Source organism: Tursiops truncatus, chromosome 6, assembly GCF_011762595.2.
Source record: "Tursiops truncatus isolate mTurTru1 chromosome 6, mTurTru1.mat.Y, whole genome shotgun sequence".
Classification (NCBI taxonomy): domain Eukaryota; kingdom Metazoa; phylum Chordata; class Mammalia; order Artiodactyla; family Delphinidae; genus Tursiops; species Tursiops truncatus.
In genome coordinates, this window is record NC_047039.1 from 49,066,640 (window position 1) to 49,088,573 (window position 21,934).

The 21,934-nt window shown below is 40.4% G+C and overlaps 1 protein-coding gene and 1 non-coding gene across 2 annotated transcripts in view; one reads left to right on the forward strand and one right to left on the reverse strand.

Annotated features, from left to right (window-relative positions):
* The window catches only part of SH3GL2 (SH3 domain containing GRB2 like 2, endophilin A1), a 198,611-nt gene that overhangs the window by 65,661 nt on the left and 111,016 nt on the right, over positions 1–21,934 (reverse strand). The gene's annotated exons all lie outside the window — the stretch shown is intronic.
* LOC117312860 (U5 spliceosomal RNA) lies at positions 14,678–14,793 on the forward strand. The gene has a single exon (XR_004527264.1). It is a non-coding gene; the product is annotated as a U5 spliceosomal RNA (small nuclear RNA).

Below are 21,934 nucleotides of genomic sequence, written 5' to 3' on the forward strand. Positions count from 1 at the left end.
CACCTTCTTCTTATTCTTCATTGTATTCCTCACAACACATACTCAGGAAAGATTTGTGGACTGAACTACAGTGTAGTTTTGTAAATGTTAATGTTAAGATGACTGAAAGGAGGCATAGAGTAAGGCAAAGAAGACTGATTACCTCACTCAGGGATAGTTTTTCTCTTCAAAAAAAGAAAATAAATAATATAATCAACTCACGTTTTAAATTAAGTCTTAATTCTGAGTCTGCAGTAGTGTTGTCTCATGCTATTTTTTTCTATATGCCAAATAAGAAAAATGTCAAGGGAACCAGCAGCAGGAGACAGCTTAAATAAATGACCACTGTTCCCAGCCCAAAGGATGCCTCCCGCTTTCCAACAATGACTCATCCTCTCCCACATTAACTGTCAACTCTAGGCAAAAGACACTCCATTCTCTAGTGGCAGCTCTGATTCTTCCCTGCATTGCATTTCAATCAAACCCTGAAGATCCAACTACCATATCTCCAGCTACTTTTTATAAAGGCCTCCTTGAAAATCACATCAGTGAAATTCAATAGACTTAAGACCAAATTGATTCATATGTCACTGCCTAATGTCCCTGCAAAGTTATTTACTGCAATGTTATTTACTGCCTAATGTGCCTGTTTTTGTTTAGCTTTGTCTCATCATTCATTATACAAAGCCAGGTTTCCTTAGCATCCACCAAATATGCTGTGTTAATTCCTTCTGCCTTGTATCTGGACCTATTTCTCTTTTCTTATTTTCAAATCCTACCAATTCTCTAAGTTGTTCACCCAGATTTCACCTTCTCCATCTTCATCTTGATTGCCCTAGATGGAAGTTACTAGATTTCCTGTGAACTCTTAATGAAACACATCATCTGCTGGACTCCCTGGAACAAGCTACTTGATGAGTAAAATTGCTGAGAACTTCTGCTCGTCTTATTGTAGGATGCAAAAGGTGGGAATCATGTCACATGCTTCTTTGTCTGAAAACATCTGAGACTGCAGCACCTAACACAGTGTTTGCAGAGCAGACAATTATCAGTTGAAAAAAAAATGTATCTCAATGAATTATTCTAAGACAAAAATAAATTGAAGGAGGACGCTTCACTATGAGTGAGCACTGGTTCTCAGTCTTCTTTCTGAGACTCTTACCTCCCCTGTAAAGTGTCATATCTTCTTCGCTGTCAACAGGCAAAAAAATAGAAAATTCAAAATATTGTTTTCCCAATATTTGTAGAAAGGCATCACCTATGATGATAAATAAAAGAAGCCCATACTCTGAATCTTAATGAAAGTTCTTTAATTATTATTCATTGGTTAGGTCCTAAAAATTAAATGGTAATACTTGATGACATACCCAATATTCAGAAGGAAACAGAAAAGTCAAAATTACAGCAGTATTTTCTTGGTATCTGGCTAAATACAAGTAGATCTTGTTTTTCCAGATGGTGGTATTTCCATGTATGAAAGGCAGGGTGGATAACACTTTATGGGATATAGGTTTCACACTAGTTTTTCTTAGCTGTCATTAAATTGGAATGCTTAAATGCCATGATATTTTGAAAGTGAATTTCAAAAAATATATATTTATTTTTCCCGTCAAGAAATGTTGTATTCTTTCTTAGAAAATGAGTAAAGGCATTTTCATCTATCTAAATTGAGTTAATTGAGCTAACTGTGCTATTTCTCACTATATTGAAGAAAAATAGAAAGGTTCCTAAAAATCTAAAAACTAGTGATCCCCCCCACCCCCCGCCCCAAGAATTCAATAGAATGGCGAATGATTTTCTTTGAATGTCTGGAGCCACAAACTTTAAAGTGAGTTTAGGTGAGCTAAGCTTTTGGCCTTTCCCCTAGCTTTCAGCCTATCTTGCTTCTTGTCAAATACTATATAGAAAATGCAGAAATCAATTTACATGATGTTCTCTGAGCTTCTGGTGTGGTTCACTGGACTTAAAAGCAGTAACTTTCTAAGCCCTGTTTCCCTAAAGTGAGAACCGCCCATGGACTATGTGGCTAATTACTTACACACACCCCTCAAAGGGAGTTGGTAGGAGAGGTATCATGCAAGTTTCAGTCCCTCCCTGGAAACATAGTTTATACTATCACCTACAGTTTCATTCAAGTGATCCTATTTCTGTCCTTCAGAAAGAAAAAAAAAAGTTTTAAGTATATAAAATGTGCAGAATAAAAAACCAATAACCACTTCTGTATTTTTCAACTCCCCCGAATAATCTAGTTCCTCATCAGATAAGGGGTAATTTAGCAAGGGGGATTCACAGAGCGGGAGAGTATTTCCATAAAGTTTCCCATCCCTGGCAATAGGGGAAAAAAATACACATTTTCATAGTCTACTGCAATAAGCCACCCAAACTGAACAAAACATAAAAAGACAGTGTCTGCTAAAAATAGACACTAAGACTTGGGGCTAGAATTATGTCACACAGTATTTTTTTTTTAAATTCTATTTAAAGCTCAGTCATAAAATCCCTTGAGAAAAAAGAAGAACTCAAAAAGAGAAAAAAAAGGTACCAGTAGATCATTTGGGATTTCAGTCCTGGTTAATGAATAGCCTAGAACCTAATGCCTGATGACTCAGCTGATAAGGCAAGGGGAAGTAGTACCAGACCTTCAATTGTTAAGAGAAACTGCTGGGAAGCCCTTTTGTGTGTGTGTGAACTGAAATCACAAACTTCCCTGGACCTCTGTTTCCTCATCCACTAAATGGGGCAGGGGTAGGGTGTGGTTAGATAACCAGGAGAGTTCTAAGATGTCTTCCAATTTAAAATTTGATGTCTATTTGTATTATGGTTAATTTGATGAGTCAATTTAGCTAGGCTATAGTACCCGGTTATTCAATCAAACACTGATCTAGCTGTTGCTATGAAGATATTCTGCAGATGTGTTAATTCCACAATCAGTTGAGTTTAACTAAATAAGATTATCCTTGAAAATGTGGGTGGGTTGCATCCAACCAACTGAAAGGCCTTAAGAACAAAAGTGAGGTTCCCTGGAGGAAGAAGAAATTCTGCCCCCGTATCCTACTGTTTCTGTTTCTCTGAAGAACCCTAACTGATGCAATTTCTACCTGCTGGAGTGCTGTTTATAGTACATCAAAGGTAGATAACAATTAGGAAAGGAAGAAGAGAAAATACCACGCAAAGTGTTTGAAGAGAAAATGCTATGGAACTCTCCCCCTTCCCACCCCCAGATTCTCAGATTAGAGTTATTTTGATGCAAATCTCCTTCTAAAATTAAAAAAAAAAAAAAAGACAATAAATCATCTTTAGTAGGAGATGCCCATAAAAAGTAGAGTAACTGACAGTTGCTGGATCTCAGCTGCAGGGCAGGCAGCTCAGAATATGCTCCATTTCTATCACTAACGCTTGGACAGCCTCCATCCATCCATTCAAGGTAGGTACCTCACCTTTGCAGAAAGCAAACATCAAGGACAAACTGCAAGCCAATGGGTATTTGAAGACACTTGAGAGACTTCCTGCAAGTATTTCACGCATCCACACTCAGCTCTCTATATAGCATTTTACATCACCAAATGTGGCAGCCAAGCTCTATCCTGAGAAAAATCCTCCTTTCTTCCTAAGCCAAAGAAAGCTAGCACCATGCTCTTAGCTGTAGTAAGCTTTACCTTAAATAACAATAAAGAGAAGATATGAAGAGACCTCAGAGATAGTCATGAAAGTGGATGGACAACCACTTGGCATTCAATAAAGAGACACCAGATCCACCACCTTATACAGAAAAATCACTGACGTGCTAATAGAGGGATTCAATTGGGAACACAGAATAACAACACAAAACTCAGAAAGATGGATCCCTGTCTGAGATATCAAGTTTGATAACTCATACCTACAGAAATTCCATCATCTGAACCAAAAATGTTAAAAGCACCTTAGTGACAAGGCAGATACAGATACAGATTTCATTTATAATCTGGGCAGAATTTCCTGAATGCTAAGCATCTCGTCACCACCTAAGAAGACTAAGCCCTGACGGGTGCACCACTCTGCTTCTACCTCAAGCGTCAAGGTCTGCTGCCTGCACTGCAGCCGACTGTGGAGATTCACACCTGGTAGGCTCATGCTGAAGTTGGAGAAGGAGACGTGGAGGAAGCTCCCCTCCCCGACAATCATACAAATTCCTGGTTTGCTTTTTACCCGTTATTTCTACTATTAGAACTTTGAGTGTCCTCTGCCCCTGCAGAGTATATTTCACAGGCAAGCCTGCTGCAACAGCTAGAGCATGTTCAGAGTAATGTCACTGCATCCCACATCATCTAAGAGTTAATCTGACCCCTTCTTTCCCAATATGCTTTTAAGGTGTGGAAAGAAACTACTCACTTCACTGTCCCATTTCCTATTGCCTCAGTCAATTCTGTACCAATAGTTATATTTCTCACACACACACAAACACTTATATAAACACAAATATATACGTGGGAAGTATTTGGCATTCCTCCAGGCTTAGAGTTGCTCAAAGTTATACATTAAATTGGGGACAGGGTCTAAATACAATTCCAGCACTCCAAACTGGCACTACTGGCTTCCTTTCCTTTCAAGTTTCTGCCCAGTGCTTTTCAACCAACCATGTGGGAGACTTGCTCTTGAATGAGTTGACTGATTGCAAAGCTCTGATAAAAATATGCCAAAAAATAAACTATGGAAAGGACACAAGAAAGAATACTGTCTTTTTAATTCTTCTCAGGCTTACTGATGTGCTAATGTCAGCTAGGGAGTGGTGGACACAGGGACCCTGAGAAGGCTGTCTTCTTATTTGTTCAATTGGGACACGAGAGAAGAGATGGAGGAATATTTGGAAGGGACTGACTTAAGAAGAGGCTGGGCATCTCTTTTCATGACAGGGAAACGTGAAGCCAAATATGTATCAAGAAGACACTTCCTAAAGTCACTTCCCTAAAGCTCTGGGGTGTAGGGAAAAGAAAACTGAATTAAAAATTTTAACAACTTTAGTGTGATATAATTTGCATGCCACAAAATTCACTCATTTAAAATATACAATTCAATGACTGTTAGTATATTTACAGAGCTGTGTGATCATCACCATAATCTAATTTTTGAACAGTTTCATCACACCAAAAAGAAATCTGGTACACATTAGCAGTCAGCCTCAACTCCTTTCAAGGCCCCACCCCCTGGCAGCCACTAATCTACTTTCTGTCTCTATGGAAATATCTGTTTTGGATATTTCATAGAAATGGAATTATATAAGGACGTGGTCTTTTGTTTCTGGCTTCTTTCAGTTAGCATCACGTTTTCAAGGTTCATCCCTGTGTGGCAGGTATTAGTACCTCCTTCCTTTTATGGTTGCATAATATTTCATTGGATGAATATACCCTATTTTCTTTGTCCATCCATAAGGTGATGGACATTCTGTGTTATTTTCTAGGTTGATAACCTTGGGCAAATCATTTTACCTCTCAAAGTTTTCTGACATGTGGATAATTCAAAGCTGTCATAATTCATAATTCATAATTCATGACATAATTCATAACTGTCACAGGACAGTTATGAAGATTATATAAGATGACTGAGTAGGTGCTTTGTTGACTGTAAAGCACTTCACCAATGCAAAGGATTAGTGTCGTTACTCTCTAAGAACCACCACGTGACTCTGTTACCTAAAAGTAACACAGTGACATCACAGACATGGCGACTGTAAGGTTGAGACTTCCAAAATATGTCTACCCAGGACTAACTTGTGGTAGAAGGAAGACACAGACACGTCCCAAAATCCAGGCCAAATAAAGGCTTGAAGGCCATTAATACATATGGCATCGACCCAGATGAGGAACTTTAAAGAGCAAAATGGTGTTCCTGCGGGCACTCGTTACCCGTTAAAGAGGAGCTGGAGACTTACATTTCAGAATGCAATGCTATACTGAGAACCCATTTTTCAGAAGTGACCTCTTAAGTTTTCTCATCAAATCAACTCACGTAGCCAGAGTTCTGTGTTATAGCAGTTCATGGAGTTAGCAAGTAGAGGTTAAGCAGGAGAATGTGAGAGGAACGTGAATACATTCATGAGGGCATGCAGTATGTTTTTTCCTTTGGGGGGGGTTGGGGTTTTTCTGGCAAAATAAGGGATTCCAATTCTAATTGGAGGTGACGTTGCAGGAAGGAGGGAGTCTGGTCACCCCTCAGAATAGAAGCACTGCAGGAGTAAAACTGTGTTTTTGTTGGGACTACATCATCCCATGGGTACCTGTGTGTGCTGGAGGGTAGGGAGAGGAGCAGGGGTGGGGAGCACTGAGGACGACGTGGGGTTGAGATAAACAGATACGTTATGGTCAGACAGCCAGGTCATACCAGAGATAGGACTGAAACCCAGGTCCCTTGATTCCCATACTCAATAAAAATCCTGTTTTCCAGGCTTCCCTGGTGGCACAGTGGTTGAGAGTCCGCATGCCGATGTAGGGGACATGGGTTCGTGCCCCAGTCTGGGAAGATCCCACATGCCGCAGAGCGGCTGGGCCCGTGAGCCATGGCCGCTGAGCCTGCGCGTCCGGAGCCTGTGCTCTGCAACGGGAGAGGCCACGACAGTGAGAGGCCCGCGTACCACAAAAAAAAAAAAAAAAGAAAAAAGAAAAATCCTGCTTTCCAGGAGAGAGTCTACTTGGGTTAGCGGTAATCAATAGATACCAATCTGCAACATCAGAGGATAGTTTAATGTACGAAAGTTCTTTAAAAAATTTAACTTGCTTTCCGTAACTGTCTATATTGCTAAAAATCATTGCTAAGCGTTTTCTTGGTAACTAACAAGACTTGATTAATATCAGTTAGGTTTTACTGTCCTTCAATAATAAATCTGTAACTCTCTTCCTGTGCCTATGTACCTACTGTGATCAAATCGTCACTAGGTCACCTGTACCTTCCCCTGTAAAGATGTCCAAATTCCTCTGTGCTCCCACAGCCCTGGTGACACTGAGCAAGACACTGTAGGGCCTTCCCAAGGACAGACTCCCCACCCCTCATATCCCCCACCTGCCTCTTGTTTGTAGAAAAGCTTTAGTCTCCTAGGCTTTCCCCGAGTTCCAAAGAACACATTTCATCAGAAAAGTGAGAAAATGCAGAAACAAAGGAAAACAGTCAAGCAAGACAAAATAAGAATAGGTTAGTCAAGAACCTTTAGTTCTTCCTCAGGGGCTACAGATAATGTCCTTAGCCATGTCCTTGAATTGTTTTGCAGATACTAAAACCTCCACCAGGTGGAAGAAGCTAACTACATGATGACCATGAGCATGTAGCCCCCAGACCAGCTGGAGCCTGAGGACTGATTAATGCTGATCCCTGTGACCTCACAGGATTACCTCACCACCCACCAATCAGAGAATTGTGCACGAGCTGATCACACAGGATTACCTCACCATCCACCAATCAGAGAACAGTGCACGAGCTGATCAGGTGCCCCACGATCCACTCCCTCACTCTGTCTTTAAAAACCGTTCCCTGAAAGCCATTGGGGAATTCAGGTCTTTTGAGCATAAGCTGCCCAGTCTCCTTAGCTGGCCCGGCAATAAACACTGTATGTCCTTCACCACAACCTGGCGTCAGCAGCTCGGCTTTGCTGCACATCAGGCGAGTGGACCCAAGTTTGGTTCGGTAACACTGGGTCAAACTCTATTCAGCACTTGTTAGGTTGTATTTTGTACTATCATCATCTACCTGAATGCCTCTCCAACGTTTTAGAGTTCCTAGAAGGCAGCGATCTTGGTCTTGTTCATCTCTGTTTCCTAGTGCTCAGCACTGCCCTGGCACAGGGTTGGCCTGCAGTGTATGTCAGTACACCAACCTATGCACTAATTGGGTCTGCTTATTTTTTTCCTATTTCAGTTCTATTTGGTATCATTCCCCTGAACAATCATTGTACTTATCTCTTCTTCCTTCCCTCAAAATACCCCTCTACTGGTGGCAAAGTCTGATGGCAAGAAGTGGATATGGATACAGGATAATCAGCAGCAGCTCTGGACACATTCTCCAACAGTAACTTAAACAGCTTTTAAAAAATTATTATTAAGATAATATGGTGGCATGACTGCTGATAAGACTACGATGAAAATAAGAAAGGAGAGTAAAAGGAAGAGTTGGCCTATTCCATACCCATTTAAAACACTGGTGATTAGACAGAAGTGGTGCCTTTTTTATATGCTTGTTGCCTGCCACAGCATCTCCACCACCACCACCATGTAAGATTCTGCTACTTTCTAACCTCTATCATTCATTTGGAAAGTATTTACTGAATGTTTTTTGTTTTTTGCGGTACGCGGGCCTCTCACTGCTGCGGCCTCTCCCGTTGCGGAGCACAGGCTCCAGACGCACAGGCTCAGCAGCCATGGCTCACGGGCCCAGCCGCTCCGCGGCACATGGGATCCTCCCAGACTGGGGCACGAACCCATGTCCCCCGCATCGGCAGGCGGACTCTCAACCACTGCGCCACCAGGGAAGCCCTGAATGCTTTTTATTTGTCAGGCAAGGAAGAGACCAGGAGGAGGATGTGCAAAGGTCCCGGGGTAAGCATGGCTCCTCCAAGAGCCCAGCATGAATGAAGATTAGAGAGGGAAGGAAAAGGCACCCAAGATGATGTTGGAGATGCTGGCAGGAGTCAGACACTGCAGGCCTTTTTGGGCCAAATGAAGGCCTTCATCCTAAGAGCAATGAGCGTAAAAGGAGAGGATTTATAATTTTAAAACCTTTTGCTAGATATACTTAGCGCAAAGCAGCTCAGTCAAATGAGAGCTGGGCATCACAAAAGGATGCTGCTTTAGGAAAAGGTTTCATCCCTGCTGGGAGGGCTACACAACATTTTGCTTTCATTTGCAAGACCACAGAATCGTGATTGTCACAAATCTGGCAGGCACAAGAGAACATATGGCTTCTTTCTGAAAGAAGTCTTGCCTGCATCAAATCCCAAATATGCTAATAAAAACATCCTGCTTTCTAAGGGGGCTTAGAGAACACAATTTTGTTGTTGTTGTCCTTTTGTTTTGGTTTTGTTTCCCTTTTCTACACTCTGCATGAAAACCCACAGTGGGACTTAATTTTCTGGAATCTAAAAGAAATGTTCCCAATGAGTTATTTTATAGTTCCTGTAAACTGTGTTTCTCTGGAGTGAATTACCTTCTGCTCTTACATAATACTTCCTAACGCAGAGCATGCTCAACCTGTCATTTAGAGCTCAGGAGCATATCTTGAACACAGCAGAAGGTTTTCGACATCACTACTACTAGAGGAGAAAGTTATCCTGTGAAGTATCTTTTTAAAAAATGAAGGGGAAGTCTCTTTCAATTGAATTACTCTGGTGCATTTTCTCTACTATTTAAATATGGGTGCCTTTCTTTTATTCTCATAATGAATTACTTTCACTCAAAAAGGTATGATCAACATGTCAAGGCAGAAGCTGGATTTTAAGCACCATGAGAAACAGGTTCCCGAAGAAAACTTAAGAGGAAGACTATTTTCACATAGAAATCTGGCACATGATTTCAAACTCTAAAATGTAAATACCCATCTGTACACAACTCAGCTTTTAAAAAGCTCACCTTCTGCCCTATTTGTTGTGGATACTTATAAGTAAAATGTAAAAATATAATTAAAGCTCCTTTCATGCTCCCTGTGCCCCCCTCTGCTTCCACCACCCCCACAGTACCACTCTCCTTCCCAACGGCAGTTTTGTTCTTTTACTGTCTATGTGTCTGTCTTAGTTTGGAGCTTCCCCAAACAGAGTCTGGGTCATGCATGAAGTGGCAGCAGTTTATTTGCATGGTGGTCCCAGCAAGCAGAATGAGGGAGCAGGAAGAGTGGGTCAGAGAAAGGCAAAGCCCAGAAAAGTGTGTTCTGGAGCTGGTTACCACACTCCAGAATTGGGTAATGTGGCTTGCTCCTGCAGTGGTCCCAGTGAGGAACCATGTGGAACACACCTCAGTACTGTTCCTTGGATGAAGCTGGGGCAGTCATCTGATTCATGTTTCCACTGGTTGAAGGCTGCCTCCAGATAGGTCAGGCAATACCCAGAAAAAGCTAAAATTCCAAGACATAGAAGAAACTCCTGGGGCAGAAAGGCTGGAGGAAGGATGCTGGAACTATCCACCAGGCTATGCTGAGGGAATACGACTCTAGACACACAGAGCATATGTTTACCAGGGGGTAGCAAATTTTTAGTAAAGTGGCAAGCAGAACTAGGTTAGGACTTGACGGTCAGTGCTATAGACAGTGTTTTCATCCTCCCAAAATTCATATGTTGAAATTTTAACTTCCAATGTTATAGTATTAGGAGGTGGGGCCCTTGGTAGGTGAATAGATCATAAGGGAGGAGTCCTCATGAATAAGATTAGTGCCCTTATAAAAGAGACCCCAGACAGCACCTTCTGCCATGTGGGGAAACAGTGAGAAGATGATAATCTATGAACTAGGAAGAGGATCCTCAACAGACACCAAATCTTAGACTGCCAGCCTCCAGAACTATGATAAATAAATTTCTGTTGTTTATAAATTACTCAGTCTATGGTATTTTGTTACAGCAGGCTTATAAGATAATCAGATACATTCTATGCCTCATACTTTTTTTTTAAATTAAAGCACACTCTCCCTATTATACAGTAAACTTTCTTTCAGAGCTCCAAGCTTCCCTTGGAGTGCGTATCTGACCTGCTACGGAGAAAAGCCATAGCTTGCTTGCTTTTTGTTTGTTTTTACAATCATTTGAAAATATGAACATCATTCTTAGCTAGTGAGTTGTTCTAACATAGGCCATGGGTCAGATTTGGCCCACAGATCATGGTATGCTGAAACCTGTGCTATAAAATCTGTAAACAGTGTAAAGGTTTATTTTCTGTTTTTAGCATATATAAATGGTATCATACTGCACCCATCCTTCCATAACTTGTCACACATCAAACCTACAGATGTCGCTGTAGGTAGAGGCAGACGATTCACTTGAACTGCTGTACAGTGTTCCTCTGTAAGACTACATAAAATTTATTTTTTTAGTGATGTATACTTGGGTCGTTTTATGCTTTTCACTATTACAAACAGTACAGCAATAAGCATCCCTCTGTGAGTGTCTCCTGCTGCATGAGTAGGAGTTTTCTCTAGGATATGTGCCCTGAAGTGAAATTACTGTGTCATAAGGTACACATGATACATGAATCTTCAGTTTATTTCATTACTGCCACATTACTCTCCCAAGAAGTTGTACCAATTTATAGCCCCCCTTCAGTGTACCAAAATTCCCATTTCTCCACATCTTCCTCAATATTTAGTTTTGTCAGACTTCTTAATTTTTGCAAATCTGATAGTTATGGATGTATATTACAATACTGCTTTCAATTTCCATATTCCTGATTACTAGGGAAGGTGAACATCCTTTCACACTAACTGATCTACTGGGATACCTATTCTATGGGCTGCCTGTGCATAACATGTGCCTATTTTTTTGTTTTTTTGGTTGCTAGTGATGTTTGCTCTGCTATTGGGTTGTCTTTTCTTACTCACGTGCCACGTGGTAGTTCTTTATCCTCCTTTTATTTTGAAAGTTCTGACTGGCTATGACTGGCCTAGGTCAGCAGAGTGTAGACCTACTTCCACACCCGGCAGAGCTCACAAGTACTCAAAAGCCCCATTGTATACATCACCCACTCTGAGTAAAAATAAACACATCACTTGAAAAATATGGTATTCATCCACTCATTCATCCAGGGACATTTACTGAGTACTTCCTATGACGTTAATGGTACTAGCAACAGAGAGAGACATAAAGATATAAGAAACCACAACCTAAGAAGCACATTCAACTACAAGGGATTAATCGCCAGATGAGTTAAATATCACTTAGCCTACAGCAAAGCCTTGAAAAAAATCAGGAAAAGAGGAGGTGATGGAAGCTCTAATCTGGGTAGATTAGCCAAGAACAGACAAGACAGCCAAGAACAGGGTTCTATCTCTCCCCAGCTCCTAGTCTAGGGCTATGGTTTCATCTGAGAGAGGCAGGCTAGGCTGCCAGTGTCTCCCATTCCTCCACTCCTAACCCTCCAATGCAGAAGCACAAATCTGGGCAGGTGCTGCTGAGAGGACTACATCCTCTTCCCCGACTCCTTTTCTACCTGCAGGGCAGGGCTTGGCCCCAGGAGCAACAGGCTGAGAACATTAGGGCTCCAATCACCAAGTGAGCAATCCTAGCTCACGCATCAGGCAAAGATTCCACACTGAGAGAAGCAAGCTGAAAAACCATGCAGTGCCTGCTTGTAGAGAGGGGCTGTCACTCAGGGAGAAGGGGGCTACTGTTCCCGCCCAAAGAGCTGATGTAATGGCACAGAGGTTCTGCCCAGGAGAAGAGGGAAGCCCTAATGACAGAGAGCTCTAGGATGCTGCCTGAATCGACTGTTTGTTGGGGGGACACAGCAGGGAGAAGTTCATGCCTAAGGACACTGTCAAAAACAATGGAGATTCCGGTGGCAAGCAAATAATTACATGCGCCTAGTAGCTTCAAGATGTAAGTATCATGATGTATCACACGTATTACAAAATGATGGACCAGCCATAAATTTAACAAAGCCTAAGAGACATCCAAGAAGAGTGCTCCTGGGATCACACTCATCCCTGAGGGTCCTAAAGAGGGAGAACATATCCTAGGCTGTACCCACTCAGGAGTAACCAGAGTGGGACTTGGGGCAGTCATGAAAACTCCCCAAGTCATACATAGATCCATCAGCAAAATGTGGAAGCCTTACTGACTTAAAAGGTTTAAGCAAAACCTTTGACCAAAACACTGGCTAAACAATAAGCCACTCTAACCTAGAAGGAAGTCAGGAAGTTGGGCTTAAAAATAAAATCATATTTATCCCTTGCGGTCTGGAAGACGTTGTGCCTAGCCAGTGCTGAACCCTCCCTGGAGAGATTGGAGAGAAGACCTCTGAACTACTGGACCCTGGCTAAAAATGGGTAGAAACTGTAAACTCCCTGAAGTGTGAAAGCAGTCTACAAACCACACACACACATCTAAGTAGCTAGGGCGGCTTAAGCACAAACTGTGATCAATAAATGGTTGATAAAGACCCACAGAAAACCCTTAAGAATTCAGGCCAAAAATAAAAACAAGAAAAAAAAATCCTAAGCAAGAAAGTCACAGAGGACATAACGTGGGGAAAAACAGACTACAGAATTAGTCCAGCCAAGTCACTAAACAGATAAATAAATGACCTAACACCAACTTCAACAAACTTCCTCCAAAAAGGAAGGGGAAAGGAGTGTCAGTATTCAGAGGTGCTACCATATTTTACCTAAAATGTGCAGTTTTCAACAAAAAAATTATGAAACACCCAAAAAACAGAAAAAAACAAAACTCAGAAAAGTTTGACCCATACACAGGCAAAAAAACAGGCAATAGAAACTTACGGGTGCCCAGAAGTTAACAAGACTTGAAAGCAGCCATTTTAAGTATATTCAGAGAACAAAAGGAAGCCAAGCTTACAGAAGTGAAGGAAGGTATGATGACAATGTCTTATCAAACAGAGAATATCAACAAAATGATAGAAAATACAACAAAGAACCACATGGAAACTCTGGAGTTAAAAAGTACAGTAACTGAAATGAAGAATTCAGTACAGTGGCTCTGCAGATTTGAACTGGATACTTATTAACAGACGAATAGAGACTATATAATCCAAAGAAAAGAAAGAAAAAAGAAGAAAAAAATAAAAAGAGCTTCAGAAAGGTTGGACACCATTAACTGTAGAACATACACACACTGAAAGTATCAGAAGGAAAGGAGAGAGAATGGAACAGAAATATATTCAAAGAAATAATGGCTGAGAATGTTCCAAATTTGATTTTTAAAAAACATACTAATCTATATTTCTAAGAAGCTCTATGAACTCCAAGTAGGATGAATTCAAAGAGAACCACACCCAAACTCATCAAAATGTTGAAAGCCAAAGATATATTGTTGAAATCGACCAGAGGAAAACAACTTGTTCCACTGTGGAACATAAAATTAACAGCTGACTTCTCATCAAAAACAATGGAGGCCAGAGCGCTTAAAGAAAAATCAGGAAAAGACATATAAGTTTTGACTGTGGGAGAGAGAAAATCCCAGGAAATACATTTGGAAAGGGTCTTCGTAGGTAGCAGAAATCCTCCGGCAAAGAGAGGAAGAACGCAGAATTACCTCAGGAAGGTAGTGCTGAGAGAAAATATGAAGAGAATACTGATCTCAGGTGTTAAAAGATATTACCTAAAACCTACCTTTTCATTACAGTCAATTTTTTAAAAAACTCTCATCTACATGATTTGAAAGTTTATGAGAAGTTAACAACTCTTTCATCTCACAGATTGTTGAGATACATTTCTCAACCAGACCTGTCATCAAGGCATTTTGTATTTAAGTTGGTGTATGAAATTCATATAGACTCATTTGTTAATATTCAGAAAGAAGTGACTCAATTATTAACTACTTATAAGCATGTACCATGTGGGTGATAATAAAGGCAAAAGTTAGGTGAGATTAATTATACCACACAATCAGAGAATTTACTCATTCATATTTTTTAATTAAAAATTTAAGATTTCAATGTTTGTAAAAAATAAAAGTGGGCAGTCAGGAGAAACGCCAGAAGACTCCTCGAACACTGATTATTGATGCTACAAAAAAGTAAGAAATATACTCTGGTTTCTCTTCAGATCATATAAATCTTTCACCTTTTACTAAAGATTTCCCTGGAGAGGAACAATTCTGAGTCTTTCCCCAATTTTTTGAGGCCTTGCTCTCGCAAGGCTTATAAGCATGTACAAAAAGCATATGATGTTTTACTTTTCAAAAATATATCGTTGTTGGTAGTTTTCTTTATGTTAAAAAAAAGAAGTAAGAAATATATAATGTGAGATTTTTGAGGGTACATTATGAAAACTCTGGTACAGAAATAATGCAAATGAAATCCACAAAGACCATTTATTTATACCACAGCAGTAAGCTTGCTTCGTCTCTCAGAAAACGTTGCGGTGGGTTTTTTTTTTCCTGCTTTCTGTGTATTTTAAATGTGCTTTTACTATAGAGTACTGTCTATCTTTTACAATTGAAGCAAGTTTACTAATCAGGTACTGGTGATTTAGCTAAAGACATCTGTGAAAGAAAGGGGTATGGGGCACCATGAAGCCGAAATAATGAGCTAGCTCAAAGAACCCAGTAATTATATTTAGAGTGCCCTGGATACACCTACACCTACCACTTCCTAGTGGAAGCCTAGTTGGTATAATCAGATTTGAACAGAAATTACTGACAGAAGAAAACGGCTAATTTACAAAGACAATAAGTGGTGGTGGTAGCAGCCCTAGCAGACTCTGAAGGGAAGTGGCCCAGAGAAGTCTAAATCCTGATGAGCCATTTGGTAACAGAAGGAACTTTTGTAACCCAACATTTTACAGCACACTCAAAGGCCAAATAGTTAAATTACAACTATAAAACGAAACAAAACAAAAGTACGTCCAAAAGGAAATGAATGCTCAAGATGGCATGGAGAAATGTTTTCTCTTGAATAATGGATATCAGCTATACTCAATGAGTTCTTGTCCAGCTTAGGGAAGATAATAGTCCTCCTATTAACCTTTAATCAGTTTTCCTAAAAATCCTGAAGAAAAGGTAGATTGTATTATCCAGGTTATATCACTAAGCTTAAAAGTAACCCACTCCAAGTCATGTAGTTACTAAACCAGGATCTACAGACATCTTAAGGCTATACTGAAGATTCTTTGAGAATGGAACTATCTGACTCATCTTGCTGACTCCTCACAATATAAACTCCTGATAAAAAGGAGACCCTCCAAAGTTAGTGGAGGCAAGAACAAATACAGAGTCAGAGGCGGGACAAGATTTACTGCCCTCATATCACAGGCGCACTCCGCCCCCAGTGTTTCTCAATGCAGCGCCCACCTGTACTAGAATTATCCAGAAACGAATTTCAAGTACACTGCAGCAGCTCTCCCCCTCTCCCAACACCCACCAGATAGCTAAATCCGAGTATTTGGAGGTAGGGTCTGGGAATCTGCATTTTTAAGTTCCCCAAGTGTAAGAAATGCTGCCATATTGTGGCAATCCCTAACCTCAGCATCATGTCACATCAATATATAGTTCTTCCTCTTACTTACATTTACGGTATGCTTGGCAAAGTAAACAGATGCTTGAAAAATCACCATGAGAACCTCAAACACCCTGTGAGGGAGACACAGAGTGACCTAGTGTTACAAAATGACGATATCTGAATTTTGCCACTGCTTTCTTCCGAAAGCTGTCTTCTGTTTCTCCATATGGAGAAAAGCTGAAGTATTACCATCACCATCTGGAGTTTTAAACAATAAAGCATCAGCAGAGATTTACAGTGTCCCTAGCTTATAAGATCTGAATTCACTTAAAAAAATCACTGAGTACAATTGTCTTTTACAAGCCCTGAACCCAAACAACCTGCAAGAGCAGGAGGAAAGATAAACTTACTGGCATGTTTCTAGCCCCCTGTGGGCACCATCACCTATCCAAACTCATTAATTATGTGGAACTCAGAGGTTTCAAACAGAAGCTTCAAACTGAAAAGGTCAGAGGCATAACAGGCTTCAGAAAAAATAATGGGGACAGATCAGCTATTGGTACATCTCTGACTACCGCTAATAGTAATACCAAACACACTTACAGTCTTTTATAGGGTATAGACTATACTTCCAATATCTTAATTAATTTAATCTTCTCTAAAATCTTGTGAAGGGTCCAGCACACTTTGCACACTTCTATTAAGAGGGCTTTTCATCTCTCCGCTGCATCATTTCACTTCTCTTCCCTGGTGAGTTTCTGGGAGGCAGAGACAGTATATTCTCTTCTGTATCCTTAGCATCTAGCATGGAATCTCACTCACGAAGGCACTCACAGATGCAGGAATCCTTTTTGTAACTACATTCAAGAGATAAGACAATTGAGGTTCAGAGATGAAGATATTTATCCTGGAGATGCCCTGGGAAGAAAGCAGGCACTTGGCCCTCAAATGTAAGGGGGGCTATTGTGTGGAAAAGGGATTAGAGTAATTTCACATGACTTCACTAGACAAATCTAGATGGGAGTTAGTGGGAGAAAGATTTTAGCTCATGTAAGTTAAGAAGTTTCTAACCATGAGAAACATCTAAATAGGGAATGTGTCCTTTAAAAGGCAAGTTGCCCAACATGGGAGAGTATAGGAGAGACTGTACAGAAAGGGTTTTAGGCATCAGCTGGAGGATCAGCCACATAACCTGTAGAGTCCCATCCAACCAGGAGACTCCATGAGTCTATCCCTTGATAAAACTTATACAGATGGTCATTGGTAGAAAGGATGAGGCTCTCACAGCCTTATATCACTGTTCCCATTGCACCACAATGGATGCCTTTGAAAAACATTCATCTAACAGGTTCTAACAATTCAAAAAGCATCCTATCAGAAATGGGAGTTGAATTTTGTCAAAAGCTTTTCCTGCATCTACTGAGATAATCAGATAAAAACTCTCCAGAAAATGGGCATAGAGGGAACCTACCTCAGCATAATAAAGGCCATATATGACAAATCCACAGCAAACATCATATTCAATGGTGAAAAACTGAAAGCATTTCCACTAAGAGCAGGAACAAGACAAGGACGTCCACTCTCACCACCCTTATTCAACACAGTTTTGGAAGTCCTAGCCACGGCAATCAGAGAAGAAAAAGGAATAAAAGGAATCCAAATCGGAAAAGAAGTAAAACTGTCACTGTTTGCAGATGACATGATACTATACATAGAAAATCCTGAAGATGCCATCAGAAAACTACTAGAGCTAATCAATGAATTTGGTAAGGTTGCAGGATACCAAATTAATGCACAGAAATCTCTGGCATTCCTATACACTAACAAAGAAAAATCAGAAAGAGAAATCAAGGAAACAATCCCATTTACCACTGCAACAAAAAGAATAGAATACCTAGGAATAAACTTAAGTAGGCAAAAGACTTGTACCTAGAAAACTATAAAACACAGATGAAAGAAATTAAAAATGACATAAGCAGATGGAGAAATATAACATGTTCTTGGATTGGAAGAGTCAATATTGTGAAAATGACTTTACTACCCAAAGCAATCTATAGAGTCAATGCAATCCCTATCAAACTACCACTGGCATTCTTCACAGAATTAGAAAAAAAAATTACTATTTGTATGGAAACACAAAAGACCCCGAATAGCCAAAGCAATCTTGAGGAAGAAAAACGGAGATGGAGGAATCAGGCTCCCTGACTTCACACTATACTACAAAGCTACAGTAATCAAGACAGTCTGGTATTGGCACAAAAACAGAAATATAGATCAATGGTACAGGACAGAAAGCCCAGAAGTAAACCCGCGCACATATGGTCACCTAATTTATGACAAAGGAGGCAAGAACATACAATGGAGAAAAGACAGCCTCTTCAATAAACGGTGCTAGGAAAACTGGACAGCTACATGTAAAAGAATGAAATTAGAACACTACCTAATATCATACACAGAAATAAACTCCAAATGGATTAAAGACCTAAATGTAAGACCAGACACTATAAAACTCTTAGAGGAAAACATAGGAAGAACACTCTGACATAAACCACAGTAAGGTCTTTTTTGACCCACCTCCTAGAGTAATGAAAATACAAACAAAAATAAAAAATTGGGACCTAATTAAACATAAAAGCTTTTGCACAGCAAAGGAAACAAGACGAAAACACAACCCTCAGAATGGGAGAAAATATTTGCAAATGAAGCAACGGACAAAGGATTAATCTCCAAAATATACAGACAGCTCATACAGCTCAATATCAAAAAAAAAAAATTAAAAATTTTAAAATGGGCAGAAGACCTAAATAGACATTTCACCAAAGAAGACATACAGATGGCCAAGAGGCACATGAAAAGATGCTCAACATCACTAATTATTAGAGAACTGCAAGTCAAAACTATCACCTCACACCAGTCAGAATGGCCATCATCAAAAATCTACAAACAATAAATGCTAGAGAGGGTGTGGAGAAAAGGGAAACCCTTTTGCACCGTTGGTGGGAACGTAAATTGATACAGCCACTAAGGAGAACAGTATGGGGTTTCCTTAAAAAACTAAAAATAGAACTACCGTATAATCCAGCAATCCCACTACTGGGCGTATACCCTGAGAAAACCATAATTCAAAAAGACACATGTACCCCAATGTTCACTGCAGCACTATTTACAATAGCCAGGACATGGAAACAACCTAAATGTCCAATGATAGATGAATGGATAAAGAAGATGGGGTAGGGCTTCCCTGGTGGTGCAGTAGTTGAGAGTCCGCCTGCCGATGCAGGGGACACAGGTTCATGCCCCGGTCCGGGAGGATCCCACATGCCGCCGAGCGGCTGGGCCTGTGGGCCGTGGCCACTGAGCCTGTGCTTCCAGAGCCTGTGCTCTGCAATGGGAGAGGCCACAACAGCGAGAGGCCCGCGTACCACAAAAAAAAAAAAAGAAGAAGAAGATGGCGTACATATATACAATGGAATATTACTCAGCCATAAAAAGGAATGAAATTAGGTCATATGTAGAGATGTGGACGGACCTAGAGTCTGTCATACAGAGTGAAGTAATCTAGAAAAGAGAAAAACAAATATCATATATTAACATATATATGTGGAATCTAGAAAAATGGTACAGATGAACCTATTTGTAGGGCAGGAATACAGACGTGGACGTAGAGAACAGACATGTGGACACGGGGGGTAAGGGGAGGGTGGGACAAACTGGGAGATTAGGTTTGACATAAATATACTACTATGTGTAAAACAGATAGCTAGTGGGAACCTGCTTTATAGCACAGGGAGTTCAGCTCGGTGCTCTGTGATGACCTAGATGGGGGGGGGTGAAGGCGGGGAGGGAGGTCCAAAAGGGAGGGGATATAGGCATACATATAGCTGATTCACTTCACTGTACAGCAGAAACTAATATATCAGAGTTAGTTCCAGAGCAAGATGGAGTAAGAAAGACTGATTTATCCCCCCTGCCTGAAATTAACGAACAAACCATATGATATGTATGTATGCCTGTGCACATGTGTATGCATATGTGTGTACATGTGTATAAGAAACAACAGTTTTCAAGACTGGGTATCAGGAAATGAGACACTGATCCCTGACTGGCAGGATACAAATGAGATGGGCCCTACAACTGCCCCAACTTACTGTTTTGAGAGATTTTACAGGCCACAATGCAAGGAGGAAAAACACAGGTGAAGTCTCAGAGATTAGAGTCTGAGGAGAACAAGGAGGCTAGAATTTGTAGGGCAGAGTACTGGAGTGGAGAGAGCTGCACAGTTGCACAGAGAGAGAACCATGGAGATCTGTAGAGGGTCCCCTTGACTATTCAGCAGAGAACTGATCAACGCAAGCATGTAAGGAAACTAACCAAGAGTGCTGAAAGAATCATCCAAGAAGATTAAAGGGAACAGCATTCAAGACTCACATGGAGAGAGGAACAGAGTATATTCCCATCAGAAATATTGGAAAACCATAACTGACTCAGCACTGAGTAGAGAACTTAGAGAGTTCTTGCCTCAGGAGTGCGAAATAAGGTGCTGTAACACCTGCTCTGGTCCTCCCCAGCAAATCTTAAATGAAAGACTCAAAAGATGAAAACTGTTTCCAAGTCATTTAGCTGTGTCCCAGAACTCAGGTCCAGAAGTCTTACAGAATATAAAAACAACCAATAAGATAAAATTCACAACATCTCACAACCAAAAATTATCAAAAATGGAAACAAACAAAAAAATCTATAATACAAAAAAACAACTAGTTAAATCTAACTCAGAATTGATGCATGATATAATTAATTGACAAGAGCATTGAAACAATTGTAATTGTATTCCGTATGTTCAATAATAAACATTAGTTTCATATATAGAGATATAGATATAATGCTAATCAAACTCCCAGAGATGAAATCTACAATGTCTGAAATGAAAAACATACTGGATGACATTAACAGGAAATATTGCAGGAAATTGCTGAATTTAAAATATAGCAATAGAGACTACTCAAAAATGAAACAGAGAAAAATGAATCTAAAAAAGTAAATAAATGAGCACCAATGAGCTGGGTGACAACTTCAAGTGAGCTAATATAAGGATAATGAGTTTGTGGAGGGGAGGAGAGTGGTGGGGGGCAAAAAAAAGATTTGAAGAATGGTTGAGATTTTTCCAAACTTGAGGAAGCCACAAATCTGAGAAGCTCAAAAAGCCCTAAACATAAGAAATATGAAGAAAACCACACCAAAGCAAATCACAATCAAGTTGCTCAAAACCAATGATCAAGAAAAAAAATCTTGAGACTTCCCTGGTGGCGCAGTGGTTAAGAATCCGCCTGCGAATGCAGGGGACATGGGTTCAAGCCCTGGTCCGGGAAGATCTCACATGCCGTGGAGCAACTAAGCCTGTGCGCCACAACTACTGAGGCTGTGCTCTAGAGCCCATAAGCCACAGCAACTGAGCCCGTGTGCCAAAACTACTGAAGCCTGTGCATCTAGAGCCCATGCTCTGCAAAAAGAGAAGCCACTACAAAGAGAAGCCCGAGCACCGCAACGAAGAGTAGTCCCTGCTCGCCGGAACTAGAGAAAGCCCGAGCACAGCAACAAAGACCCAACACAACCAAAGATAAATAAATAAATTTATTAAAAATAAATAAGTAAATCTGTGAGTCTGTTTCTGTTTAAAAAAAGAAAGAAAAAATCTTAAGAGTGGGCCAGAGGAAAAAAGACATGCTACATACAGAGGATTAAAGGAATAAAGATTCTGGTTGACAGCACAAACAATATAAAACAAACAAACAAAAAAAATGTGGAGCAACATCTTTAAAAGTACTAAAAGAAAAAAGTGTCAACCA